This window comes from Haliotis cracherodii, unplaced genomic scaffold (genome assembly GCF_022045235.1).
Source record: "Haliotis cracherodii isolate W230 unplaced genomic scaffold, xgHalCrac1.p SCAF_1, whole genome shotgun sequence".
Taxonomy (NCBI): domain Eukaryota; kingdom Metazoa; phylum Mollusca; class Gastropoda; order Lepetellida; family Haliotidae; genus Haliotis; species Haliotis cracherodii.
In genome coordinates, this window is record NW_027266264.1 from 26,046,068 (window position 1) to 26,064,001 (window position 17,934).

General features: G+C 39.4%; 1 protein-coding gene across 1 annotated transcript in view; it reads left to right on the top strand.

Annotated features, from left to right (window-relative positions):
• The window catches only part of LOC139475088 (G-protein coupled receptor GRL101-like), an 87,587-nt gene that overhangs the window by 29,444 nt on the left and 40,209 nt on the right, over nucleotides 1-17,934 (top strand). The gene's annotated exons all lie outside the window — the stretch shown is intronic.

Sequence of the window (17,934 nt, forward strand, 5' to 3'; positions counted from 1 at the left end):
GCTCGTATCTGTTATAACTTGACTACGTTGATCTTACACAAATCAACAGCAAGGAAAGTGCACTATCATTATCATGTAACAACCAACTATGACAGATTGTGCTAACGACGAACCAGGACGAAATGGATCTTTTGGCGGAATCGTCGAACTGGCCCAACACAATCCGTTTAACCCATCTTTTCTTTTGGCTTATAAATTAAAGCGACAAAGCCCTTTTCATATTCATAAGCAATCTCTGCTAAATAACACATACTCTAAACATGATGTTCTACAATGTCACCGCCAGCGTATGTTTGAAGATATATCAATAAATATACATGGATATAAATGCATTTTACTGTTGATACCTACTATCAATGTCAGTGTCCTATATAATGATTATGACGCATATACAACGGCATAATTAAGACGATATTACGTAACAATTAAACGTCTCAACAAGTGTGTGCCAACACGTTACTCTAGTATTATGGTTGTGTAGCATAACCTCAGTCATGTTTCAGTGGCTGACGTTTCCAAAAGTCCGACAAGGGTTGTTGTTTAAGGTGGAACTCTGTAATGTTGAAGCTCTGATATCATGGAGGTACGGCAAGAGGCAACAAGCCTCAGTCTGTCAATCCGGCCCATTAAGTCACCCCAACGACAAGCAAGAAGATCTGAAGAACATTTAGAATACATTTCAACCACCTTTCATTCAATATTGATAATAATGTGTGTACGTAATCAAGTACGTTTGAGAGATACATTGATAAGAGTATAGCATGAATTTGAATTCTGAATTAATATTGCATGATCATAATATAGGCGAGCAGGGCCCCGTTCCACAAAGCGATCTTAGCGCTAAGTCGATCGTAACTCCCATTCTTTAACACTGACTTACGACAGTCGTAGCGCTAAGATCGCTTTGTGGAACGGGGCCCTGCTCGCCTATATTATGATCATGAAGAAATTCAGCACGGACGGTAATATATTTCCCTTCTGCATTTACAACGCCCACGACCATTGATCTTCCTTATCATGAGGCCAACGTTATTTTCAAGGCGTGTATCCTTATAAAACGTAGAAAATATTGTGGAAACACAAATTTGATTTTTCAGTCTTGTAAATACATGGGTAAGGGACACGTGTCTGTCAAACACTCCAGACGTTTGTTACACAAGGCCCTTGAGATCTGAATCGAGTCCTTTGCGTTATATCGTGATGCCACTTTAGATCCCACATTCTAAACACAAGCAATGGCTTCAGAACCCTTCTGTATCTCAAACGGAAGCCAAACATATAAAACTTTTCCTGTGATCCTCAAACTATGGAGTCTCGGCAATACGTTTTAACAAATAAATACAACAAAAAACGTACTTTTGAATGAAATCCTGTAATTTTGTATCTTGCCCTCTCAAAAGAACGGTCGGTAATCAAAGGGATCCGTCCTGCTATCGTTGCTGCATTTAACCCCGGAAGTACATGTACCCTCATGTATAGCACTGAAAGTATTATGTCGGTCTAAGTGCATTCGGAATAGTCGCTTTTGCGCGTGAATGTTTTTACCATGTATAATTTTGAACAGCAATGGTGACGCCACTGAAACACTTAAATATGGCTCCAGTCGTCCCTTTACATTGTGTTGACTGTAAAACAAATGGGGAAAAAATCCTTCCAATTACCGATTATCAATCTCAGGGGAGTTTAATAAAAATGTCACCAACTATGTGTGACTTTGAACATTTATTTCACTGGAGTCAGATAATCCATATTCTTCTGCTTTAATGCAATTTTAAAAAAAGTGTTCATCTGATCGTTTGTCCTCAACAGATCGAGCCAGAGCGGAGTGGGACTTTTATCTTATTTTTGTTACGAAACGCCATTTTGAATTACACTTAACTACAAACTGAAAATATAAAAAGGATCAGCCAAACAAATGTAAAACTTACTTATGAGTTCTAATGCACTCAAATAAGCGTTAATGCAATATCCCCATTTCCTAATATTACAAACATAACTCTTTGTAGACCTCCTTCAAGAATTCTCAACGTTAGTGAATCAGGTATCAAGTAAAAGTTCATAAACGTACTTCACTCTCGAATAATAAACAACGCACGTAATGATGAAACAGCTTTAACATCGAATGTGAGATTTAAAGAACAAACCAATGATTTGCATTTGTTTGGCAATCCTTCAAATCCGGTAGTCATCATTTGTCTCCTGTTCCGTGAGTGCAAATTCAAGCTTTCTTACATAATTATATATGCATTACGGACGATTGCCATCAATCTTGCTCTTATTCAGGCCGTCAACGGACGTCACTGCTCTGAACATTCATTTATCGGATGTCGTATAATGATCTAAAACGTATAGACTATTGAGCCGAGTTCATTACTTTAATGTACACTGACTTCTTTGACGTTCCCCCAAGCACCATCAACATCTTAAAGGCTTTCATTTATGTCGCAGATGCTTAACAAATATTATTCACCTTTATCGAGCTTCATCTACTGACTACAACTGGTATTAAAATTGTCAAGGGTCTTCCTATTCGTATCTTTGTCGCACTAAAAAAGCCTCCCAAACAAAATAGAAGCCGCATATTTCCAGAACCCTCATTACCAAATCTATGTAAGAGTTATAATGATGACACCAGGTGTTCGCGGTTGCAGGCGTTCCGATTCAAAGTTATGAGCACAACAGAGCAAGCCTCAGCAAGATCGTCGCGCGTCGTGGAAATGAGGAAGTCTTCAACCATTACCCAAAGGCTGGAAGAACTAACATACCACGTGACCTAAATATGTTACAATTGAATTTCTGGGTTTTTTTCATGCGACTAGTATGTCAGACCAGTAGGTGGTCTCAAAATTGGTACATTGTATGTGTCCGCATCTTTCCGAGGCAATGGAATTAACCGTAAAAGTCAGTTTCCAACCTTGCCAAACTAGGCTCGAAAAATGGAGTTGTATTTTGCCTGGACTAACAAGTCTATGCACAATCCAATAAAATTGCGTAACGAAATCGACATTCGGTTCGTATATTGCCTTGCAGATTTCGATCGATTGCAAGATTTGCAAAGCATGTGTACCGACAACTTAGCGTCAACAGATATCTTCCAAATAGTTTCGTTTCTTATATCCAGGTGCACATGTGAATTGATGCGCTTCGCGAAGTAAGACCCGTGTGATTACAGTTGATTATCGTATTATTTGAAGCAAATGCAAGTGGTATTAGAGGTGGAAACTGATTGGTCAATAGTAGGGACATTGAAGGGACACAGCTTGTAATTACCACTGGTGGCTCTACGATCGAGCCCAGAAATTCCAGCTCAGTTCGGCAAGGGTGGAAACGGGACTTTTACAGTCAGTTAACTCCCTTGCCTCGGGAAGATGATCTGTCCGTGAAGACAACAGTGGAAGGAACATGTAGATGCAAGCTACCGGATTTCAAACCAGCGCCATGCATTGTACAACAAATGCCATCTTATAACGTCTTTTGATATGACGCGGTGGGGGATCGAACCACCGAATCCCCACTCCCCGTACGGACGCTCTATCCACAAGACAAGGGAGGAGGTCCCTTGAAAGAACAACGGCTGACAATATTTGAGAACAAAGGTGAAGTTTCCTGTAAACGAACAGATACCAGTTTATCTGTTTATATGAATGTAAAGCCAAAGACCATCGACATATTCGTACTTCAATCAGTACTTTTGAGGGTTCACTTGAATAAAAGATGAAGGAGCGCCGGCATATTCAGGCATCTACCCCCGCACAGTGTTCTCATTATGGTGAACATGTCGTGGCCGACGTTTGAGTTGACCCAAACCCAAGCAAGGGAAGAAATTTTGCAACTATGATTACAACATCGGATAATTACAACATATCGTCTTTCATTATTATTCTGCAAATGGTTACTTTTGATACTATTTGATCATTTGATTGAGAAGGATACTGGCATCAGTACCACACTGGAAGGATGACAGAAGTTGAAACCCATAAGTGAAGTCTGTTTTCATTGAGACTATACAACTTCTGCAATGCCTCTGATGGTAATTAAAGGTGCTCTGATGGTAATTAAAGGTGCTCTGGTGGTAATTAGAGGTGCTGTTCTCGGTACGGCACTCTGCATTGCAAGGTTTTTGTGAGGCATTTAGGGCACTGCACGCTCGCGTGGCCTGTTTGTTGACCATCAGTCTCAAATTCGTCCACAGACTATCATTAACAGTCTATGTGATTTGTTGAGGGTGAATACACATGACTATATCATTGCTGGTCGCTAGGGTTATCACTTTGAATATAATAACAAGGCATCCATCTTCTTATCAGAAAGCGTCTTGGCGCCACACACAATCACCAGAATTGGGCTCTCCAGCTGGAATCACTGTGTTAAAAATCTATCGTCAAAAGCTGGATTGGTTTCGATGCCATTTCATCGAATGAAAAGAACGAGACTTTGTTTTTCAGTCCTCGTTTTTATTATGGATTCAAAACGTTTGGAAGTAAAGAATGATCTCATGATAAAATGGTGAATTTAAATGTTCGACAGTTGGAAACGTATAGATTTTCACTTTGCAGGATCGGATAACTCATTTTGAGGACACAAAGGCAATTCCAGCTAGTAGCCCCGGAATCACTGCATTGATTTAATATAATTCCAAATTGGCGATAAAAAAAATATCACATGAGTGAAGTGAGGCTTATGAGGCTAATTAAGAGTATTAAGGAAAAGGATCTCTTCTTGAATCGTTCTTGTATCATCTTTTCGGTATCCCATTAGTCGGGGCGAAAGCCAAAAAAATATATCTCTAGTCTTTATTATCAATAATGATTAAACGTTGCGATGTGAATTTGATCTTCTTGTTTCGATTTCCCCTCTCTAAAAATACCATTTCAGTGAAATTTCAAAACCATTTTCTTTAAGTGTACATATATTGAAAATGGGATTGTATCATCTGCAGAAATAGCAAGTTATAATCAATTAATACATTTCAGTGAATGTAACACACACACACACACACACACACACACACACACACACACACACACACACACACACACACACACACACACACACACACACACACCAGAAACGAAACAAAATTAATTCAATAGAACCTTGAAAGATATGTTATGTGTCGTTTCGGTGAGATTGCGAAATGTTTAGAGAAATGGAATCGATCATTGATCTTCCGAAACAGACATAAATTACTCTGTCTTTGCTTTAAAGTACACCAGGTTGTATGTTTTGATGCCTATAATATATAGAAATATATGCGACAAAAATAATTTCCATGGCATATGAAATCTCTACTAAAAGCAGCCCGACACAAAGGGACAGTTGCTCATTGGAGCGGTAATAAAGATGTGAGCTTCTTATATATATAATTTGTATCAAACAACAAAATCCTCGAAGGGTACAGTAGTCTTGTTCTTAAAACGTTCGCTTACTAAAAGTTCCTTTAAGTACTTTTAAATGCTTATCAAAGTTATTATAGGATATCAAATAAATAAAGGCGTCAAAACCTTTTCCATATTCATAAGAATTCTCTGCTAAAAGCCGTCAATTGCGACTGTGTTTATGAATCACTATCAAATAGTGATGATACCAGGAGTTCGTGAAAATACAGTCATTGAAATAGTTATTAAAACGATTTATTAGAGCAATTCGTGATTAAACCGCCTCTTATGTTTTCTGTTTTAATTTGTGCATTACGATCCAGAGTGATAAAAAATATCCACAAGACAAGGAGAATGGCTATTGAGATGAGGTCGAGCATCCTCTGTCTACAAAAATTTCAAGGAGCATAATACGAGTAAAAAGTTGATTTATCAGGGCTAATGCATTCAAGGCCTAAGTATAGCTATCAAAAGATTTATGATAGACACGAAGATAGACATTTCCAACTTTGACGCATCGATGACAAACATGAAGTCCGATGCAATTCCCATTTTGATTTTTTCCGTGTATTTTTCAAGTGAACAGATAACTTACTTGTGTACATGTTTGTGACGGGTGGCATCGGTGGCGAAGGTTACGCTCACCTTTTTGCGAAAAAAATATATATCATATCTTTTTTTAGTGATTCATAAACACATACTTGTGATGTAGACGGAATGATACAATAGAAATGTTATATGATTATGGAAAGGGTTTTGTTGCTTTTATTGGTAAGCACCAGACCCGTGCCAAAGAGGCACACGTCTTGGTCCTGCAATATGTTGGACGTAGACAATGTATGAAGCGGAATTAAAACCAATTCACTCACTGCTGCATGCCTTGTACCATCACGAACAGGTTGAAGTATCCTCGAACCGAGGGACGATTCCTGTCTGTAGCTACATCATGTATTACATGTTTTTATCTGTGGTGTGGCAGTGGGGTGCATCGATATGAACGTTACTAGCCAATAATTCAATCACATCACATACATTAACCATACCCACATGGCATAAAAATTACTCAATTCAAAGGATTATTGAGTTCCATAACCTAGTGAATTTCGGCTCCAGATTTACGATTCAAGAAAGCCACCATGATGATTGTATTCAACTATGACGTTTCATCAACGAACCTTTTATTTATTTTTCTTGTGTCGTGTGTCACCTCCATGCCATATTGGCAGTATACGTGCTATGTTATACAGCTTTATGAATCACTTCACTGAGGTGAACCATATTCAACAGAACACGACGAGTTGCCTCTGCGCTACAACAGCTCATTAAACGAGGATTTCTGTGAACACAGATCATAAGAGCTCTACAGGCATGTTCGGGATTAATCTTGATTGTCACATCTGACACTCGCTGACAATATCAAGCAACTTGACGACGACAGATTGACCGGAAAATTAATACTCTTGCTAGACTCTTCCAGGCGATTTCTACCGATCAAGGCCCACCGGATAATAGTGGACATCTTCAAATAACATTAGCCATGTAAACCCAGTAGGGTTTCAAATGTATCTGGGCGGCCAACGGTAATGTGAATCTTCCCATGTCATTTGTTTCATGATACGAGGTATTCGCATAGGGTAACGGGCATATCCAACAGAAGCCACCTGGTACAACGGGTTGAGTGATAAGTTCCAAGCCTCACATAGAAGTAATTGCGTAATAGTGCAATCTTCTGTTGTGGACATCACATGGTGTCATAGAAGAATTTCCTTAATAACTTGAGTCAGTTGAACAAATTGACTCTCTGCGACTATCTGTAAAATAGCATTGGTCTGTGACCTTTGGAATATGGACAAACTTGAGGAAAGTACAATTGCGGCGCTTTAAACGAGTGGCCCACCCGTGTAATTTTCACAGCTATTTTACCTTATTACGCACGAGGACATCTGTTTCGTCGGACAATCGAAACTGGTTATTCTTCGGCGTTTACGTTTTATAGTTAACAACAGTTAATTCTGATAAAATGTAACTTGTTTCATAATAAAGAAAAATATGTTTAACGAATGCGCAGTTTAGGAAAGCGTTGAAGGTCAGTTATGCCATCCGCATCATGGTTTCGTCCAGACGTTAATTGTAAGGCAATGATTTATTTATCTTCAATACACATTGTCATTGTTACCTCTGAGCTTTAGCTTCAAATATGAACAGCACTAATTCTAAACTTTAAGATGAGGACTTTATAATTACGTACCAATTCGTTTTGCTTTTATGTCGAGTTCGGTGCCAGACTATCGCATCGTGGGTAATTCGAGTCCAACATTCCAATTAATCGCCATCAGTCAGGACTTATATTTTCTCTGATTAAAGCCAAATGGGAATTTGAGAGATCTGAAGTATTGCATGAAAAAGCGTGTCTCCTTAAGACTACTTTGGCGTAACTAGATTTAGATGATATTTAATATTTGCAGAGCTAATAAAGACACGTAAACAAGATTAAACTTTTTTTCTATTTGAAACAAAGATCGGTAGCAGGAAGTAGTATCACTGCAAATGTTCATATTTCGGGGTCATCAGTTTCTCCTTCAAGCCGCAAGTATTTTCATTTGCTAAAATATGCATGTTTGATATCTAGAATTTCAAGATCATATTTCAAGATTATTTTCCAACGAAATGTGTATTAAATAATAACATTATAAGTATGTCAAGCAAAGTGAGTCACGCTGAGCAAATTGATGACCTTCATATTTTGCACTGCAACGATAGCAATCGAACAAGGTGTTTGTGTGTGATTTTAGAACACGCCATCACTCTTTAGAGTTGGGAAAGTTGGGAATGTGAGCTGAAATAATAACCATTATTTTAACACATTTAAAGAGGAACCTTCAAGTTTCAACACCAACATTATGCAAGAGAGATATTTATCAGTGGGACAACCGATGATATGCTGGTATGTTGAGATTAATGATAACTGCTTGTTTCTGGCAATAAGCACTGAACACATTAATTAGCAATGCAAGGATACCTAAATGCCTAAAGAGTCGTAATGTGTTGTGTTCGAAGTACAAATTCCAGCAACACACATGTGATCTGGGTCGGTGTATAATGTCACGAAAGAAGTGCGATAAGCTCTGATAAGCCAATAGAGTGTCTGTCTGGACCCGATGCATCAGTAGCTGCAGATGCGTAGCCGACGAGTCACAGTATACTCACATGAATCACTGTCAGCGTCGTCATGACACCAGGTGTTTTGTGAAAGGTTCACGAAGTCCTGTTTCCGGCTTGTTAGTGTTCCAGCCTAAAACAGGTGGCTCCTGAGGCAGAAATACTCTTTACGCGTGTATTGTCAACTGTGAACCGGTAATCCTTGTACAACGTTTAAACACAAACGAGAAGTTTTTATCCGACAAAAACAAAAGTTGCTCAACTTAAGTGAAGGGTGCTGTAGCCTTGTTTTTGGTCCGTTCAATTGGGCACAGCGTTTAATGTCTGTCAGTGGTGTCCTTCGCCATATGCATGATATGGCTTGAATATGGTTTAATTATTAATTGGTGACATATAAATGATAATGAGTCCAATATCATAATACAATGGGCGTGTTAAGCAATCTAAGCGACGTGTTGACAGGTATTGCTTATTTGATTTTTTTAGATGCATGCAGATACTACGAGAGGGCATTAAAAGTTTTGAGCCTATCATATAGAGAACTGAAATATTTCCGTGAACTGCAACCAATTACACATCACTAGAGATATGCTATCTGTATCCCAGTTTTGTAGACGGTCAAATCCTAATCTTTCAACAAGCCCTCCACAGCAGCAACCAATTTGTCCTCGTTAAATCTCTGACCACGCAAGTGTTTGTATATTTCAAATTTGAAAACAGATGGTACTCACTTGAGGCCAGACTTATTAAATGTATAAGGTGGATACTTGAGAAGCACATATCCACATTCCAGTATAGCAACCATTGCAACATGACTGGAGCATCGTCAAGAGCATCTGATGGAGGAGAGCACCACGTCGAAGTTTCCCGAGACGTACGCGGAATCATTGGCAGAATATTCACCTTAGTGGTATGATAGGGCAGCCTCCCCCAAAACCAGCATACAACCGTTCCTCGATATTCTGTGGTGACTGACCATTTATGGTAACTTGGCGGACCTAAAGTCAGTTTTATCTTCTTCAGTGCTCAGGAATAGGATACCTCAGAGTCGACGTTAATTATCAGCAAGTCACTGAGCTGAATCATGATCAAAGCACCAAGGCCAATATTAATATACATGTATGCCCTAATACAGTAACAATAATTCCTTTTTTCAAAATTCATAGATAATTTCTTGTATGGCTATAAAGCAAGAACGAAATCTCTGCCAAAGAAGAGGTGATTGTACGATTCCGACTATACCTTGAGCGTTTGAGCTTGTCATTTTATGCAATGATTCATTGACATATATCAACACCTTCCATGTCCTCTCAACTGGATGTGTCTCGTTTTAATCCTGTGTGGTGGCATTTTAATACGGTCTCATTACTGTTACTATCTCAAATGATACTCATATACATCTAGGGAGACAAATTGGGTCACGGGGCCAAGTACACATTGCACGTTGCGATATGCAATAAATCATTGGAGATTGAAGATGGTGTCATTAATATAGGACGTTCTCGAATATCGTGATCAAACCCCAGGTGAATATCAGCAGAAGTCATAATCCCTACCATATATGAGATAAAAGAGAGCATTTCAATAATGATTTCCCTGTCGGAAAGGCTAATTAATGATATATAGAGTGTTTTAAGTGGACGGTGATACACGTTAGGGAGCTTGATTGCCTCACTGATAAACTGATCGGCATATGAGTACCCAGTTATCCAGCATAATGAATTACTCGGATGCCATCACGGAGGCATTCACTGATAACAATGCACGATCTGATTCACAGATCTGGATCAGTCAGGTTTGTTGAGTCTGGCCACGATCAATTCATATGATTATAGGGAAAAGTTTGGACGCTCATCTAACCGTCGGACATACAGGTATATTGCTGAAACCTTGTACTTAATACATGATATATTAGTGACAAGTCTCATGGTGTCAGGGGCTTCGTGAGATTTTCCGTATAGAAACCTCAAGATGTACATAAACTATCCATCAAATACAAACTTTTGAAACTGGAATATTTCCTGGAATATTGAGTGAATGAGTTGGGTTTAACGCCAGTTTTAACAGTATTCCAGTTATATCACGGCGTGTCAGCTTAATGTGGGAGGAAAGCCCGAAGTGATGCAGGTCTTGGACGTTTAACACTTCGGTGAAACACACGAGCAGGGGTATGGTGCTGACAAACCTAGAAACTTTATCGGGGCGAACCGGGATTCGAACCCACAATCATAGGTTTCTGGCATGCCCAAGGGACGCAACTCTGCCCAGCGAATCGCGGCGCCTTAGACGACTGGGCCACCCGTGCGCCCTCCTGGAATATTGATGATAGTGGACGTCCACCGCGATTGTTCAGGAATGTTTTAAGGGCATATCAACCAATCAGTTACATGGCACTGATGTTCGCACGCCCAATATGACTGTCATCCACTGTCGTAGTGGTGAGGTGTTATTTAGTGAGTGAGTTTGGTTTTACACGGCTTAAAACAGTAATTCAGTTATGTTACGTCGTGTCAACTAAATGTGAGATGAAACCCCAAATTCATACAAGACATATGCCTTTAAAAACGTTGGAGAAACCCGCCATTTTGAAAGCCTAGGCTCATTGTCATAACGAATATATGGGATTCGAATGGACAATCAGCAGATATTAGCAATGCGAAGGGACGTAACTCTGCACAGCGAACTAAGTCATCATGGACCACAGGGAACGTGCCTCCGATAACCTTTATTAAATATTAATATTGTGTAAGCTGATCATTCATGCCTCCCATTAGCAAGAACGTATTACAAATCAAGGTATAATGAATCGTTGTCGGAGTTGTCCTGATACATACGTCAAAACCTGCGACGAATCTCCGTTTGGACGACTTCGAATACTCCGATGGGTGGGTGGGTGAGTTGGGTTTAACGCCGCTTTTAACAGTATCCCAGTTATATCGCGGCGTGTCAGCTTAATGTGGGAGGAAAGCCCGAAGTGATGCAGGTCTCAGACGTTTAACACTTCGGTGAAACCCACGAGCACGGGTATGGTGCTGACAAACCGAGAAACATAATCGGGGCGAACCGGGATTCGAACCTACAATCATAGGTTTCTGGCATGCCCAAGGGACGCAACTCTGCACAGCGAATCGCGGCGCCTTAGACGACTGGGCCACCCGTGCCCCCTCGTATACTCCGAAAGCCTCAACGTTTGGAATTAGTATTCTGTTGTGCTGTATACGGATAAATGTAAAGCACACTATCAGACACATCCTATCACGACAATTACCCAAGGGGAGCCTGAAATAGAATCATATGTTTATGTTTAGAACAGACTAAGAATCTATTCTCCAGTGGGACTAGATGCATTTCTTTTTTCCTGAAAAAAACTATGAGAGTGACTTGTCTCAGCATGTAATTCATTAACCCTATAAAACAAAACCCTATCTCCCAAAGCTATGTAATATTGAATTTGTGTACTAGGCGGACTTAATTAGTTTCATTCCCACAAATTCAATGTTTACGATGACGGATTATACGCTTTGATCTTAAGTTTCATTGTATTTCAATGCCCAATTGCATCACAAGCATATTGTGTATTTTATATTCCACAATAACTGTGTTGTAAACATAGGTTTTATAAAGGTGATCTGTGGTTATTTCTGTTTTGATGGATAAGTTCTTTGTAAAACCTTACCTCAAAGTGTTTCAGCTTTTTTGGCGCAAAAGTAATCCAAGGATTCATAATTAACAGAAATGTAAGAATAATATGAGAAACACAAAATTTATTACATACACATTAGTAAGAGAAGGCTGAATTATTCCTAATGTCCCTCTTCCAGATGACTTTATATTCACATTTTCTGTTGACCTCAAGAACAGTTTACGTTTCATTCCGTTTCCTTACAAAATAATGAATATGACACTTTTGATAAATTAAACACGGTGTTTTGTTTTAAGTTCCGTTTGAGATATTCAACACAGTAGACATGTTATTTCCGTTTCTAACAGTGATCAGGAGGAGTTAAAAAGCTTTTTGAGGTATCCTCAAAGGCAGCCCCCTAATGGTACCTAATTAGTCCTATGGAGATCTCAAACGGGACTCGAAGGAGAACTCGAACGCAAACAGTGTCTGCCACTGCTGTATCGTTGAAGTAGACACCGACGCTGTCAGATGAAGTCCATTCAGCGTTTTTCTTCTTTCATCTTGCTGCCATTGTTACTGAAAAGGTCAGCAACCACCCTAGCCTCCCCGTGTCCCTACAGGAAGATGGCTTAAAGACGTTTTTTAATCACTGGGGTTCCTGAAAGTTATGAAGAAGCTTGGCAGAGCATCGTTCGTTGCTTTATGATAGTGACATTTCACGAATCTTTGGTTATCTCTGCTATGAAAGAAATTAGGCTAACAAGTATAACAACGTTATTGTCAGTATGTGCAGTCTTTGAGACTGCGTTTGCAGCTTTCACGTACGAATACCTACTCCAATACGATATGTCCTTGTTCTACCAAAAGCGGTGCCATAGAAAAGGGAACCAATGTCAACACAGTATTTATTTGAATGGTAAAAGAATATGTGTCCGATTGGTTGAACAATTGTATTTGAAGCACACAGGCATCAATAGATCTATTCACGGCATAAATTCTTTGAAAAATGTAATATTCTGCGTGCTACCATTAATATTTGTATGTATGAAATATTCGTTAAGTGCTAGTTTGGCTATGACCAAATAGACTCCGATTTTTTCCTTCATTCTGCTAACCAGGATTCGTTGATACAGAAAGTATACGACGTCATCCATTAATTACCGACGTTGTACATCTGCCTTCATCTGCGTGAGTAGGGATAGAAAATAAAGGCTTAAGTAAATAACCGACAATTACTACCATCTTATGAACTGCGATCATATGCAACATAACATTTATTTAGACTTGGGGAAGTTATTGTGGACATTTTATGCCCGGAATTGGAAATCCAGATGGAACCAACATCGCTAGCCTAATATATAAAGCATGAAATTAAAAATTACAATTAAAATCCCTTAAACCTTTAAATTAATTTTTCACTCAAACTTAGCAATCTCTCTTTTACATCCGGGGACACGTGTGGCCCAGTTGTCTGGCGAACCGCATGGCGTCAGTCATGCAATCATCCGATGATCGTAGGTTCCAAGTGCAGGATCGTTCTGACTTTGATCATAATGGATTCCGGGTAAGAATATTGGTCCCCCAGATCCTCTGTTTATGGTTAGAGGCAGCTGAATGGATCGGGTGGTCAGGCTCGGTGACTTGGTCATCGTATCCCATCGATGTTTTTTTGTGTTAATCACTCGAATATGGGAAGAGTTCCCAGTCGTGTCGAAATGAAACAGGACTCTGAAAAACACCATTATAGATTGACACCATTTTTTTTTCACCAGTGGAATTAGAAAAAAAATATTTTGTATTGTAAAATGCTGATATCCAACCTTTGTCATCGCATCTCATGAATTGCTTTTGAAAAGTGACACATTATAAGCATTCGTGACGTGGACTGATCTGCAATGAATGTCAATCATAGAAAGACATGGGGATGGGGGATGAAGTTTAACACGACACCCATGTCTGCGTCGACCATGAAGCTGACAATGACGCAAAGAGTAGATGTGACAAGATATAGGCACACGAAAAATGCAAGTCTCAGCATCCGAATTTAATTTCAGCGAATGCTTTTAAAACGCAACGAACGTAAGGAAGTCGGTGGGATAAAGATTACAACCAGCGTTAAAACGATGCAATAGAGAGTTAAGTGCCAAATCTGATTGAATTTGGAACCTATATTTCTATTTCCAGAGCTGCTTCTTTACAGTGCGTGTAACAGTGCACGTAGAGGGCAGTGTATTACCGAAGTAGCTCAAATGAAGGCATAGCAGCGCTATCGGGTGATCAAGATTCGCAATTTGATAACATCCCAAAAGACATGTTCTCTTTATTAGACATCTCCTAGGCACCCATTGCCAGCCTGGCGTATTAACACGAGCTCATGGACAAGCCGTAGCTATGACAACAAACTCATCATGGAGGCGAAAGGAGTCCCTCTCTGACCATAGCACCTGACTCTGTGAAAAGGCATTAACTATGATTGGCAATATGAACTCAGGTAAAGTGGGAATGGTGGTTTTAATGCATCGATGGAAATTTCACTTTTGTGATGAGATATATAAACCAACAGCAAATAAGGGAGATTTCTACGTTCAATTTACATTATCTGCGTTAGGTCCAAATGACGTCCTGTTGGTTTTATGGGCTTTTAACCAAATTACTGACCAATCATGCGGCTTCATTTCTGTTTTACTGGGAGATGTCGTGGCCCCGGTGTGATTTTATTAGTTGAAACGAACTATTGACGCTGTCAGGAATATGAGACATAATCCCACTTCAACTTATTGTTCATCATGTAAGATAACACCAAACAAGTACTAATTGGTGAGCGAGTGAATTTGGGCTAACACTGTTTTTAAAAACATATTTAGTCATGCGGGTGTGAAATGGGTTTAACGCATTGAAACCATGTGGGGAGTCCCAAGCATGATGAAAATATGTATTAAGCACCAGGCTAACTTAGCACCCCCTCAAAAGAGTACGACATTGAAGACAGGTGTGTATTTGTGTGTATTTGTGTGCGTGTGTGTGTGTGCGTCTGTGTGTGTGTGTGTGTGTGTGTGTGTGTCTCTCTCTCTCTCTCTCTCTCTCTCTCTCTCTCTCTCTCTCTCTCTCTCTATCTCTCTCTCTCTCTATCTCTCTCGCTCTGCACAGAAACTGATTGCAATCAAATCTATTCGATTGTACAAACATCAAAACCCTAAAGCGAGAAAGACTCAATGTTACAGTTTGTATACTCAGTTACGAAGCGAACATAAAAACACAAACATGAAGCTAAAACCGGTGTTGTGCAATATCTTTATCACATCGACACGAATCGATAGAAAACATTAAATGTTCTTTACTGAATGTGTTTGTTTGTTGTTTAACGCCGCATTCAGCAATATTCCAGCTGTGTGACGGCGGTCTGTAAATAATCCAGTGATTGACATCATGAGAAACGATCTACTCAATTGGGATACGATGACATGCATCAACAAAGTCAGGGAGCCTGACCACCCGATTCCATATTCAGAAGAAAGTCCATTGTACGATTCCGACTATATCATGAGCATACATAACTCACTATCGAATAGTGATGATACACGGTGTTCCCAAAAATAGATCTAATTTGATTTCTTGGTATTTATTCCAAATATCATTATTCAAGTTTTTCCCTAACGCATTGAAACGATCACACCGCTAAATACGGCCTTGCTACACAGTTTGTTGTGCACACACAATTTAAAAAAAAATTAATTTTAAAACCAAATTGCAGTTCATAGTATCATAATGTTTATCATTTTCCTTCTATCTATGAATGAGCTTAAATGGTCACTTGTTTGTTTGAATTTGGCTTCATCGTTTTGGAAAAGTCAACTTATTGTATACAAAAAGCCAATCATTTTTTGCAAAATGTATAGCATATCACCACAACTGATAAATATATTGTTTTCCAGGAAATGTAACAAAGACAGACATCAATTTCCTGATTTCGTTAGCGAAAGGATTTGCTCTAGTTTGATTTAAGGAGTTTGAAAATAATCCGTCTTTTCCAGAAGAAAATGCCGTGAAACAATCTGCTCAAAACAGAAAACATATTGACCAAATGACAGGGTCAAGAAAGTGTTGCCATTATTGATTTTATACATTTAATAAGAGAACTGGTGACGGTAGCACGATCCACTGGAACAATAGCATAGGGTCTGATCACAGTCCCTGTTACGAGAATAGACTATTTCAGTGCATAATTCAGGCGTTCTGGTGATGAACGTCAGCAGAAACCGTACAAATTCAAGATGTGTTACATAAGAAACACAGACCTGATTTGTGTTTGGTTAAAATTTCAATTAAACACGACCATCCATATCAAATGAATCGAAAATAGATGTACAATCGGGTTATCTTGTTCGTGTTAACCAAACGATACTAAGATGTCCATCTATCCAGTAGAATGGTGTGATGCCTGTCCCATTGTCGACGCCAAAGTACCATCCAGACACTGTTTAAGAATTATTAAGAAATGAAGAGCTTAGGTCTTCTCTCCTTCGGATGCGTTTGGACGGTTCGTGATTCGCCGTGAAACCTGCTTGAAATAAATAGAATTAGGTATTGCCGTAAGTAAGAATTATTTTAACTTTCTTCAAAGTTTAGCAGAACATGGAATGAACAGGCGTTGTACATTTCCTTCGCACGTGTGGTCTGGGTGCTTATTGCAACTTACAAGAGTAGGATGGATTCGTGTTCCTCGCAAAAAATAATATTTACCGATGTGTTTATCAGCAGATTGCTCATGAATTAAATCTAAATGTATACAATCATTTGGAGTTAGTGAGTTGGGTTTAACGCCGCTTTTAACAGTATTCCAGTTATATGGGGGCGTGTCAACTTAATGTGGGAGGAAAGCCCGAAGTGATGTAGGTCTCAGACGTTTAACACTTCGGTGAAACCCACGAGCACGGGTATGGTGCTGACAAACCTAGAAACATAATCGTAGCGAACCGGGATTCGAACCCACAATCATAGGTTTCTGGCATGCCCAAGGGACGCAACTCTGCCCAGCGAATCGCAGCGCCTTAGACGACTGGGCTACCCGTGCCCCCTAATCATTTGCAAAGGTATCATAGCGTGTGATTCGAAATATACTAATAAGAGGTTTGGATAGGTTGACAGGTTTGGAACTTAAAACCTTTTTATTTCAGTGACTATTGTAAAATCAAAACAGCTTTGTGTTGTCTACGTCGCCTCAATAAACATGGAATCAACAGTGCCTTTGGGTACAACATCTTTGAAAACCATGTCTTATCACTTCAGGGTAATATGCTAACAGCTTAGAGGTAAACACGGCAAAACACACATAGATTTCTAAATTTAAATCAGGTTGGAAATGGGAAGGTTGGCATAAGTCGCACATGAAATCGTTGATGTGGTTTGTGTTTCACGTATGTCTTACTTGCAGCGGGTACTTCTTTGGGACTTTACGAGATAAACACAAAATAAATCCACGAAGTTTGAGGTTTTACATGAATGCTGAGATGGTAAAAACACCATGTACGACCCGCTTCTGTCACAGGCTGCGTATTCCTCATTAGTTACAAAGATTAGTTTCAGGGAACAATTATTCTTTGGTTCGCCAGCGGACATTCAATGTGAAAAGCGATATTTTTACTCGTGGCTGTGAAGATTTTGTTTTTGCCTGGTGAACATGTGGCTGCGAAGTGAATATTTTACGTTGAGATCACGTGGGTGTGAATAGTGTGTATTTGACACGGTGAATACTGTTCTTTGACCCGCTGAACA